We start from the raw sequence: 13,341 nt of genomic DNA, 5'->3' as shown, positions 1-13,341 counted from the left end.
GACTAAAGGTAAAATCGGGTCTCTTCAAATATGCTACCACACTTTTTCTCCCTGAAACACGAAGAGATTGTGGCATTTTTATGTACCTATCTCTGGACACCAGAATGTTTTGCCCTTGTCTTAATTTTTCATAAATAAGAACATACATAAATAAATAAGTATGGGGGAGAGAGAGAGCGAGCTCTATTAAAATTACATTTTAAATAAATTACCAGATAGATCTTATTGACTACTAAAGGCTTACAATAGAAGCTATGGAAATAACCATCTAATAATAATATGTGAAATCTGTTGCCTTAGTGTATATCCTAATCATACCTGCACATTCCATTTCACCTGGAAGTGCAAGTGAAGACACATTTGGTAAAAGATGTTTATACGTATATGTCCTGGTTAGAGCAGGAAGTAATTGAAAAATCTCATGAGAGTCTTTCTTGTGACCAAGCCAGGAGAGTTTGGGGGATTCCAGATGTTTATGAGCTTATTACCGACTTTGAATTGCTATCTGCACCCTGACACTAACCATTGACTAGCCATTATTTCATTCCTCCTCCTAACCCCACCCACTAAGATTTGAGGACATATCTCTTTATACCTGGGATTTAAAAATGGGGGGGGGATCCCAAACCACCTCTTATCGTGGCAAAATCCTTAACCACAACCCTCCTGACTATCTCCTCACCCTCTCCTTAAACCAACAAAGAAATGCACCAGACCACTTTCTAAAGCTTTCCAAATGTAAATCCTGGTATTCAAAATTATGTATGTTCTTTTGGGAATCCCTTTTAATAGTAGAGCACTGATTTACTTTCTCTTCAGGAAGGAACACCAGGGCTGAGTGAAAACACCAGGAGCCATGCTCTATGAAATCCCATCCACTCCCCAGCCTTCCGCTGCTCGCCCCTGGGAATCCAAACTACCACAGTGTCTGCTCACCCCCGGTAATCCAAGCTGCCACAGTGTGGAATAGCAATTAAATATTTTCCAAATTATCTGAGTAAGTTATGGGATTTCATATTTTTTCTTTTTCTCGTCTTGAAAATAAAAGAGAAATTCTTTTTCAATCCAGTGTTCTCTCGACGGCTTTAAATGCATTAAAAGACAAGCAGACAGGAAAACAATGCTAGGAGACAGAAGAGCATTTGGCAGTTTGCCCGAGTCTGACACCTTCCTCTTCCTCTGTGACATTACCCCTTGAGCTGGTGTGTCGTTCCGGTCACATGAGTCAGTCACTGAAGCGTGTAGAACCTTGACTAGTTTCAGGTGGTTCTGTTCCAAGGGGAGACTCACTTTAAATCTAAGAGCTTGTTTTTACTCACTGATTTCTGTACTGAAGGCCACTGAAAGTACATCAGTTAGCAAAACTTTTTAGGACACCTGTGTCACAAGATGTTTGACATCAAGTAGTGTCGGCAAGGATGACTCAAGCCCGGTTAAGTTAGGTGGGATCAGCGGTCATTCACACATAACACAGTTTTCTCAGGGCAAATTCAAGAGGAAAAAAATTGCTTCATGAGACTAAAACCTCACTTCGTATTATCGAAGAAAACAGTGCACCTCATTCGTGACACTTAATAAACCAAATGTGTATCCTTTCCCTTTCAGAAATGGTCATTTTCTACTGATCATAGACTAATAACAAATGATAACTTGATCCAATCTCATGACAAGATAACAGTTTTTAGAGAGAACCAATTGATTGCAGCTGTGTTTTTTGTCTCCCAACAGATGATTTCCCAAAATCGAAGTTCTTTTTTCCCTTGGAAAGCTATTAAACAAAATAAACAAGCAAAACAAAACAGAAGCAAACTCATAGGTACAGAGAAAAATCTGGTAGAGATTCTGCCAGAGGAGAAGGGGATGGGGCGACGGGTGAAGAAAGGCAAGGCGATGAAAAGGTACAAACTTCCAGTTATAAAATAAATACAACAGAAGATGTAATGTACAGCATACGTGTAGTTAATAAGATTGAATGTAGTTCATAAGATTGTAACAACTCTGTGTGGTGACAGACGGTAGCTAGATTTCTTGTGATGATCACTTTGTAGTGTCTATAAACACTGACTCACTATGTTGTACAGCTGAAACTGATACAATATTGTATGTCAACTATACATCAATAAAAATTTTTAAATAAAAATAAATAAAAAGATTAAAGATTATTTTTGATCTCCAGTGATGTTATTATTTATGACTCTTGTTATATGAAGTTTAGCAAAACCACATTAAAAGACCAAATCCTTTCATAAGGGAAATGTCTTCCTTTTCAGACATGTCTAATAGAATCATCTGAACTCCGGAGCAAGAGGAGCCTGGTTACAGCCTGCAGGAGCAGCAGCAGTAAGGGGTACAGAGAAGGAATCTGAGAATAGGAAAGCCATCCCTCAGTGTGTCTCAAAGTGAGTAGACTTACTAGCACTTACATCCTCTGCTTTTGAAGACAGGCGTCGGAAGAAAAATTCAGATAAAGATTCAAAAGGAAATTCTAAGATTAGAAAATATTCTAAAAAAGAAGGAAGCAGAGCTTTTGATTTTGGTGTAGTCCCAATACTTTGATTTTGCTTTTGTTTCTCTCTTGTCTGAGGAGACACTTCTAGAAAAATGTTTCTATGGCCAACGTCAAAGAAATAACTGCCCCTGTTTTCTTCTAGAAGTTTTATGGTTTCAGGTCTCACATTTAGGTCTTTAAACCATTTTGACTTTATTTTTGTGTACGGTGTTAGAAATGGTCCAGTTTCATTCTTTTGCATGTAGCTGTCCAGTTTCCCCAGCACCATTTGCAGAAGATATGATCTTTTTGCCATTGCACATTCTTGCCTCCTTTGACATAGATTAATTGACCATATAAGCGTGGGTCTATTTCTGGACTCTCTGTTCTGTTGATCTATGTGTCTATTTTTGTGGCAGTACCATACTGTTTTAATTACTATAGCTTTATAGAATATCTTGAAATCTGGGACTGTGATACCTCCAGCTTTGTTCTTCTTTTTCAAGATTGGTTTGACTGTTTGGAGTCTTTGTGGTTCCATACAAATTTTAGGATTACTTGTTCTAGTTCTGTGAAAAATGCTGTTGGTATTTTGGTAAGGATTGCACTAAATCTGTAGATTGCTTTGGGTTGTATGGGCATTTTAACAGTATTAATTCTTCCAATCCACGAGCACGTAATATCTTTCCATTTGTTTGAGTCGTCTTCAGTTTCATTCATCAGTGTTTTACAGTTTTCAGAGTATGGGTCTTTCACCTCCTTGGTTAAATCTATTCCTAAGTGTTTTATTCTTTTTTGATGCAATTGTAAAGGGGATTGTTTTCTTAATTTCTCTTTCTGCTACTCCATTATTAGTGAATAAAAAGGTATAGAAATTATGTCTTCATATTTTGTGTCCAGAGATCTTACTGAACTCATTTATCAGTTCAAATAGTTTTTGGAGGAGTCTTGAGGATTTTCCATATATAGTATCACGTCATCGGCAGTGTTTAAATCACTATGTGTAGTTCACAGGCAAATATGAAGTGCATTTGCTTAAGTTTTTTTCAGTTTTATTGAGGTATAATTGACATATAACACTTATAAGCTTAAGGTGTACAGCATAATGACATTGGTATAATCCATCTCCTCACATAGTACAAAAAGTTTATTTTCCTTGTTATGAAAAATTTTAGGATTAGTCTCTTAGCAGCTTTCAAGTACCCCATATAGCAGAGTTAACTGTAGATGGACCTTGAGAGCATTATGCTAAGTGACACAAGTCAGACCGAGAAAGACAAATACTGTGTTATCTCGCTTATATGTGGAATCTTAAAACACACACACACACACACACACAGAAAAAGAGATCATTTTTATGGTAAACAGAGGTAGGGGGTTAGGAGGTAGGAGAATTGGGTGAATGTGGTCATAGGCACAAACTTCTCATTTTAAGATAAATAAGTCCTGGGGAAGTTGCCTACATTTTTAAAATTCTAGTTGGTTAGCATGTAGTGTAATATTGGTTTCAGGGGTAGAATTTAGTAACTCATCACTTCCATAGAATACCCAGTGCTCATCACAAGTGTTTTGTGGTGACTCTCAATTTTGCTCTTTCTCCTGTGTCTCATTTCACTAGGCTTTAAATCAGACTGCCTTATGAAATGTGTTGGACTCACGTTACAGCAACAAGAGCCAAGCCACAGAACTAAATGAGAAGGTAAGTAAAAATCAATTCAATAACATCTGCTCCCAGATATCTGAGCCTGAGGGGTCCCTGCACGGCTTAGTATGTTGTGAGTATCCAAAGAAGCTGTTTGTTCTGTACCACAAGCAGGAAACCAGTGTGTCCTGAGGCAGCATCCTTACTGCCAAGGTTACACAGCCAGTTGGATGGTGAGAAGGGAGCAGGTGAGGAGAAAGGGCTGCAGAGAGAATCAGTGATTGGGAGGCAACATGGCAGGAACGAGTTGAACTGTCAGAGAAGGTTGGGTTCAGAGACCTTACAAGACATGTAGAGATAGAGACAAACTTTGAAATGAGTTGCAGTACAACTGGAACATGAGGGTTAGAATCTAGTAAAGTATGGAAACTGCGAGGGAAATGAGGGAGACAGAGGTGCTGGGTTGACGCAGCAATGTAGGTCAGGATGATTGTAGGATGAGGTCCAACATGAGTCAAATTTGGATATGCAGTGTTTATTGTAACTAGGCTCCAGATCCAAAGATGTTAGGAATTGATAAAGGGCTTTTGGACTCAAGGATGTGAAAAGCTATGAACTCTGGTTTTTCAAGTTGTGCTGTTAGCACACTAGAGTCCCATAAACCTTTCTAATTTCTGTTCATTGCCACCTGCAACTTCTGATGTTAGTCCTCAAAGATGAGAGGTGAAAAGAATACAGAGCCACATCTATCAAAGAGATTACCTTTTGAAGGGTTAGGATCTAACCTGTTGGTGGTTCTCCAAATTTTATACATATTAGAGTCACAGTGGTGGAAAGTAGTGGAGCTTGTTTAAAATACAAACCCAATCTGGAGATCCTTTTTCAATAGATTTGAGGTAACGATTCAAAAATCTGTGTATAAAACCAGCATTCTAGGACATTCTTATCTGGGCTGGCTGCTGGCACGTGTGCAATGTGGTATCAATTGAGTAGACCAATTTAAAAGGCTCTCCTTCTTTAGGCCTTGCACACTCTTGCCAGCAAGCATATCCTAACCAGCAGGGCTGGTGGAACTTCAGCCCCAGCCCCTGCCTACTTGGCTGGGCATGATACAACGTAACACCCTCCCTCTCTCTCTCTTTTTTTAGAGAGAGAGGTGGCAGGAGAGAGGGAGAGAGAGAATCTCAAGCAGGCTTCATGCCCAGCACAGAGCCTAATCCTGGGCTTGATCTCCTGACCCTGAGATAATGACCTGAGCTGAAATCAAGAGTGGGGCACTTAACCGACTGAGCCACCAGATGCCCCAACCTTCATAATCTCTTTCAGTGGTTCTGATTATTTGAAGGTGGTTCTTGAAATACAATGTGAGAAAACCTACTTTAATTGAACATTTTCCAAACTGTCCTGAGGATAACCATATCCTAGTATCTTATTAAAATGAAAAATGCCTGGGGTCCCACACTCAGCCTATTGAATTAGACTCTTCAAAGGCACAGATTGGGAATTAGAGTGTTTAACACATGCCTTGGTCATTGTTTTCCTCGGAGAAGTTTGGGAAACACTAACTTAAGGGATGATAAAACCCTGGTGCAACATTTGTCCTTGGTGTGTTCTCCCATCTGGGGAAATCAGAAGCATCTTTTCGCTCCAGATCTTATGACCTCTCAGAATGGAACAGAAAGGCAAAATAATATGGACAGAAGAGCAGACTTGAAAAATGTTCAGGAACTACAAAATGCAGAGAAGAATGATAACTTGAAATAAGCTACATGTTTTCATAGAAGAAGAAATTGGGAACATTCCCTTGCAGTTTTAAGCATGAACAGCTGTCATTCTGGAGTTTCTGTCTACAATGCCTCTTTCCAGCTGTCATATGCTGCAAGATGATATATGAAGTAAATTCAGTTTTTCATCTCATCACTCCTACATATTGTGAACGCTTTAAGATGTTGTTGAAAGCTTACTTGACAATAAAATTTGTTCATAAAGTTAGAGGACATATGTTTCACTATTTTCACTTCCATAGTATAAAACAACACCAAATAATCTGTCCAGGAAAGAACGAAAGATTGTCTGAATAAAAATGTTAGAAGTGGACCTCTGATTTAAGTAATTTTATTTCTTAATAATCTTAAATACAACTGCAGAAACATGAATGAAACACATGTTTTAGAGGTCTGATAACTTTCATATGGTGACCAAATCCTTATTAATGTGCAATGTTACAGGATCAAATCCTGCAATGTGTGTAGCTGTTGCGTAGCTTGAAGTTACAGGACTCATCCATGTCTTAATCTTCTAAAACTAAACAACACAAAAAATCTCCATTATGGTGACCTGTGAAATTTAGATTCTTTTCTTAAAGCCATTCTGACCAAGAACTGGGGTTAGTAATGGGTATGTAGTTTTAATACATGTCAGGATAACTTTTGGATGTTCCTGGCTGGTATTTGTGACAAGCTGGGTCCTTGATTATTTGATGGTCTAATGACCACTCATGCCCAGGCCTGGAGATTTGGTTGACATCCTCAAGTCTTGTGTTCTTCCAGCAGGCTTAACAAAATTGATTCCTCATGATGTTCAGATCTATTTCTGAAGAGGGGGTAAACATGAAGTGAATATTTGCTAGAAAGGGATCAAGATGAAAGCCCAACACAAAAATGCCATTCTAAGTCAACAGGTGTGCTTTTCAAAAACCAGAATTTTTTTGTGAGCAGCCAATAGCAACCTTGCCAACTATCTGATGAAACAGCCAAAGGTTTGAGTGACTAAACTGTGTTTATAGAATATGGATCCCGTAGAGGCTGGAGACATTGGAACAGCCTCCAACCATGGTTCCAAGGGTGTGGCGTTAAGAAGCTCTTGGCCATGATTCTCAGCCACTGCTAAGGGGAAGAAGTGGAAGGGGACTTGCTGCTCCTGATAATTAACAACAGTTTCCTTAACATTGAGATCAATTTCTCTGAGAAATGAACTGTAGCTTTTTTCTTTCTTTTTGTAATCAATATTCTCACATTGAAATTAAAGAGTGTATTTTCTAGAGTTGGTTTTTAAGGCATTTGTTTGTTTCTAAGGCATTTGGGGTTGCTCCCACTTAGTTCATTGGGTACCAGACACTTGGGTTTTCTGTCATTACCCTGTGTCTGTACCTGACTAAGTTTACATGTACCTTGAAGTGGGTACCGCTACAAAACTTGTAGTGAGCCTATTTCACCGCACATTATAACTGTAAAAATAGGTACTGACTTCTGAACCACACATATAGACTAATAGCTATGATACAGTGACCCACTCTAGTCATACGTGCTCATGAAAAAAAAAAACACCAAAAGTAGATCCTTTGGAAAATCTGACCATGGAATCTCTGTTAGTGAGAAAAGTAACAAATGGTATCTATTAGGAAGTTAGTTTGGGGCTGACTTCCAGGTATAGTTTGCTTAACACTATGTTCTATTGCTTTTACTCAAATAGTTTCTCCTTCTTCCCTTTCCTGCACTCCACAAACTACCAAAATTCAGACAAGATGAAATAGATAACCTGAATTGTTCTGTAAGTATTCAAGAAGTTAAATTTGTAGAGCTCCTGAGAAAGAAGTATCCAGGCCCAGATGTTTTCACTGGAAAATTTTACCAAACATTCAAATAATTAATGCCAGTTTTATACAAGGTCTTTCAGAAAGAGGAGGGAAGAATTCCCAATTTCTTTTACAAGGCTATAATAACCCTGATACCAAAACCAGACAGCAACAACACACAGAAAAAACTATAGAACAATAGTTCTGATGAACTTGGATGCAAAAATCCCCAACAAAATTTTAGTAATCCAACAATGTATGAAAAAAATAATATACCATGACTAAGCAGAATAATTCTAGGTATAGAGAGTTGGTTCAATATTCAAAAATCAATTTAACCCACCAATTATATCAGCAAACTAAAGAAGAAAAATCATATGATCATGTCAATTTATGTGAAAAAATCATTTGACAAAATTCAGCATTGATTCATGATATAAAAAGAAAACCCTCAAAACAGTGAGAATCAAAGCAAACTTCCTCAACTCATAACGATCATCTGCAAAAAACCTACAGCTAACATCATACTTAATGATGAAAGAATGAATGATTGCTTTCCCTATAAGATCAGGAACAAGGCAAGGATGTATGTTCTCACCATGGTTATTCAACATTATACTGGAAGTTGTAGCCATGGTAACAAGGAAAACAAGAGAAAAGGCATGCAGTTTAAAAAGGAAGAAATAAAACTATCTCTATTTGCAGACAATGAGATTAGCTGCATAAAAACAACAAATAATCTACAAAAAACAAAAACAAACAAAAACAAACAAAAAACCCAAACCCTCCTGGATCTTAAAAGTGAGTTCAGTAAGGTCATATGACACCAATCAACATACAGAAATTAAATATCTATATATTGACAATGTACAGTGGAAATCAAACTAAAAAATGCAATACCATTGATAAAGAAAATGAAATACTTATGTATAAATCTAACAAAACAGATACTAGATCTAGTTAATGAAAATTACAGTACACTGATGAAAGAAATCCAAGAAGACTTCAGTCATTGGAAAGACATACCAGGTTCATGGATTGGAAGATACCACATAATAAAGATGTCAATTCTCTCTACATTCATCTATTGATTTAACACAATTCCTATCAAAATCTCAGCAAGTTTTCTTGTTGACATAGATAAGCTTATTCCAAAATCTATTTAGAAAAGGAAAAGTCATAGAATAGCCAAAACAATTTTGAGAAAGAATACATTGGGAGGAATCACTCTTCTCAAGATTAAGGCTTACTGTATATCTACAGTAAACCAAGACTTTGATACTGGCAGAGATAGACACGTAGGTAAGTGCAACAAAGTAGAGACCCAGATAGAGATCCATACATATATGGATTCAATTTATTTTTTACAAGGGAGAAAAAGCAATTCAATGAAGGAGATATAGCCTTTTCAATAAATGTGCTAGAGCAATTGGACATCAGCAGGTAAAACAAAAACAAAAATTTATAACCTAAACTTCACACCTTATGCAAAGTTTAATTTAATATGGATCATGGAGTTAAGTAATATGAAAAAGTATAAAACTTCTAGAAAAAAATAGACAGTCTTTGGGAATGAGGACTAGACAGAGCTCTGGACTTGACAATAAATCTATGTTCATAAAAGGAAAATTGATAAATTGGACCTCATCAAAATTACAAACTCATCCTCTGTGAAAGACCCTATTAGAAAGATGAAAAATAAAAGTTACTAACTTGAAGAAAATATTTGGAAATCAGTTATCCAACAGAGGTCTTGTATACAGATCATATAAAAACTCTCAAAACTGAACATTGAAAAAATTCAGCTAGAAAATGGGCAAGAGACATGAACAGACATTTCACCAAAGAGGATACATTGACATCAAATAAGCACATGAAAAGATGGTCAGTATCATTACACATTAGAGAAATAAAATTAAAACCATAATGAGATATCACTACACAATTAGAAGAAAGGCTAAAATTTTAAAAAATGATGATAGCAGCAACGGCTGACAAGGATGCAGGGAAACTCATTACTCCTTCATTGTTGATGGAAATGTTAAATGTCACAGCCACTTTGGAAAATAGCCTGGCAATGTTTCATAAAACTAATCAACCAATTACCCTACAACCCAGCAATTGCACTTGTTAGCATTTATTCCCAAGAAATGAAAACTTATTTGCACAAAGAACCGTGTACATAACTGTTTACAGTAGCTTTATTCTTAATAGTCAAAAGCAGCAATTAAACAAACATGTTTACTGAGTACGTGACTGAATGAACTATGGTACATGCATACCATAGAATGAACTTCTCAGCTATCAAAGGTACAAACTGCCGATGTCTGCAGCAACTTGGATGAACTTCAAGGAAGTTATAAAGAGTGAAAAAAATCTCACAAGGATACATATTGTAAGATTCCATTTATGTGACATTACTGAAAAAATATGGTTACAGAGATGGAGAACAGATTAGTAGTCACCAGAGGTTCGGGATGGGGGAGGAGAGGTGGGTGTGGTTATAAAAGTGTAATAGGGGGAGTCTTGCCGGAATAGTAACATATCATGATTGTGGTGGTGGCCGTGTGAAGCTACACATGTGATAAAATTGCAGTAACGGGCGCCTAGATGGCTCAGTCGGTTAAGCATCTGCCTTCAGCTCAGGTCATGATCTCAGGGTCTTGGGATCGAGTCTGGCATGGGGCTCCCTGATCAGCGGGGAGTCTGCTTCTTCCTCTCCCTCTGCCCCTGCCCCCTGCTAGTGTGCTCTCTCTCCTTTGCTGTCGCTCTGTCTCAAATAAATAAAATCTTTTAAAAAATTGCACAGCTACACACACACACACACACGCACACGCACACATACACTAACTACAAATTTAAGTGGTGAATAAGCCATTGGATTGTACCAGTGTCAATTTCCTGATTCAGATATTATACTTCCATATAAACATGCCATAGTTATTCATGATGTCACATTGGAAGAGGCAGGGTGAAGGTGCACAGAACCTCTCTTTACATTTCCTTGCAGATGTCTGTGAAGCTGTAAATATTTCAAAATCGAAAGTTTTTGAAAAACCAGGTAGTAGGCAAGATGGGCAAGAAGTAAGTGTAGTTGGTGCTCTCATACCTTTCTAAGGGCACTCCAAAGAGATAGTCTTTTTGGGAAATAACTTGGCACTCATTTTTACCAAGCCTTTTACCTATAAGTCTCCCTTTGAAGATCTCTAAAGAGAGCATCCTTAATAAAAGAAAACTATATTCAGGAAGAAATTTTTCGTGGTGTTATTTGCAGTAACAAAAAATTTGGATGCAATCTGACTTTCCATCACAAGTGGGAGGATTGATGACATAAGACATGCATCTCTCCAGTGAAATACCAGCTGTCATTAAATGTGATGGTTAAAAACACAAAATAGCAAGTGGAAAAATGCATATAAGTTATAAAAAGGACAAAGCAGGATGCCAAATAGTTTGCATTACATTTATGCAAAAAGGAAGGAACAGAAATGTATAAGAATAGGTGTGTTGGTATGAAAATTTGGATTTTTTGCTTTTCTGCATTTTCTATGCTTTTTAAATATAATTTCACTTTTTCATACTCAAAACAAACAAAACCTCCCACCAGCAATTTTTACATTTATCACTTCGAAGAGGCTCGAGTGCTTAGCTCTTGGATAGCAGCACGGCTCTGGGTGTTTGGTGTGAGGAGTAGGAAGGACAAGCGAGAAACAGATCACAATGCTTGTTTTTAAAGTTGGCTTGATATCAGCCTAATATCAAGAAGAAGATATTCTGTGCATTCGACTTTCTATTTCACAGGGCCCAGAACTCAGTTGAGCACTAATAACAATAATGATTTAGCTCTGCTGTGGGTACTCAATTGCACGTGAGCTGGGCTAGGCCCCTATTCATCACTCATTAACATTACTTCTGAATTCTCAATCACGGTCAACAAAATTGAAAAGAACCACCGTACACTGTTGGTGAGAAGCAAATTGGTATAGCTACTGTGGAAAATAGTACAGAGATTCCTCAAGAAATTAAAATAGAAATACCATACAATCCAGCAATCCCATTTCTGGATATATATCCAAAGGAGATGAAATAACTACCTCAAAGAGCTATCTACATCTCTATGTTCATTGCAGCATTATTTACACTAGCCAAAATACGAAAACAACCCGAAAGTCCATTGACAAATGGATGGGTAAAGAATATGTGGCATACGCATACAATGACATAGTATTCGGCATTAAAAAAAGAAATCTTACCGTTTTCAACAATATGGAGGACATTAAGCAAAGTGAAATAAGTTAGTCACAGGAGGACAAATACTGTATAATGCCACTTACATGAGGCATCTAAAGAGTCAGACTCATAGAAACAGAGACGAGAAGAATAGAATGGTGGTTGCCGGATGACTGGGGAGGGAAGTTGTTCCATTGGTATAAAGTTTCAGTTATGTAAGATGGATAAATTCTAGAGATCTTCTGCACAACGTAATGCCTACAGTTAACAGGACAGTGTTGTGCACTTAAAAATGTGTTAAGAAGATAGATCTTATGTTAAATGTTCTTCTCACACACACAAAAGCAAAGGGACACCAGACATCTTTTGGAGGTCATGGCTATGGTTATTACGTTAATTGTGATGATGGTATCACAAGTGTAAGCATATGTCCAAACTCATCAACATGCTTATGTTAAATACTTGCAATTTTTTACATACAGAGAAATCTCAATGAAACTGCAAAAAAACAAAAAAACAAACAAAAAAACCCACCGCCTTTCCTGGAAAATATGATGGCTACTCTTTGTTCAGTTGACAGCAAAGATCTTGCCTATTGGCTATCCTTAGCGTAAGCAGGTGTATCATACTTCTAGGTGCAAATCTGTTAGTAATTTGGCAGGTGTTAATAAATAAACATTAATGATAGTCTCTCTTTATATCAAGGCTTTAATATGGATCCCACATTCTTCTGTGTGTTTATATATGTCTGATAAACACAAGTAGCTATCCATCCCTACTTCATAAAAATCTAATATGATTTGCAGGTGTCGCATGTGACTGTGGCTAGGATCATGAAAATGCACTGGGTGTTAGGAATCCTGATATTTGCATGGAAACAAGCCAGCTGGCCAGGAGACGCATCTGGTCACAACAGTGCTTACAGATCTCTACTTTTCCTTCACAGTGTGGTGTAACTTGTAAGTACATATTCATTTACATAATATTTTAAATTATGTATTTATTTTTATTAGTTTCAGAGGTAGAATCTAGTGATTCATCAGTTGCATATACACCCAGTGATCTTTACGTAATGTGCCCTCCTCAGTGCCCATCACCCAATTACCCCATTCTCCCCCAAACAAACAAACCCTCCGTTTGTTTCCCAGAGTTCAGCGTCTCTTATGATTTGCCTCCCTCTCAATTTTCATCTTATTTTATTTTTCCATCCTTTCCTCTATGTACATCTGTTTTGTTTCTTAAATTCCATATATGAGTGAATCATTTGTATAATGCTTTTAGTGTTTCTCTCCCACTCAGTTTGAAACCCCAAAAGAACATTGTCATGTGCCGTACGGGCACTCCAGCATCCAAGTCACTGACAGACTGCGTAGCTCATAACTGCTGCATGACAAGTATGTACTGAAA

Source organism: Ursus americanus, chromosome 27 (genome assembly GCF_024610735.1).
Source record: "Ursus americanus isolate L20-20 chromosome 27, mUrsAme1.1.p, whole genome shotgun sequence".
Lineage (NCBI taxonomy): Eukaryota > Metazoa > Chordata > Mammalia > Carnivora > Ursidae > Ursus > Ursus americanus.
The sequence above is the reverse complement of the archived record's forward strand: the minus strand, read 5'-3'. Positions refer to the sequence as shown.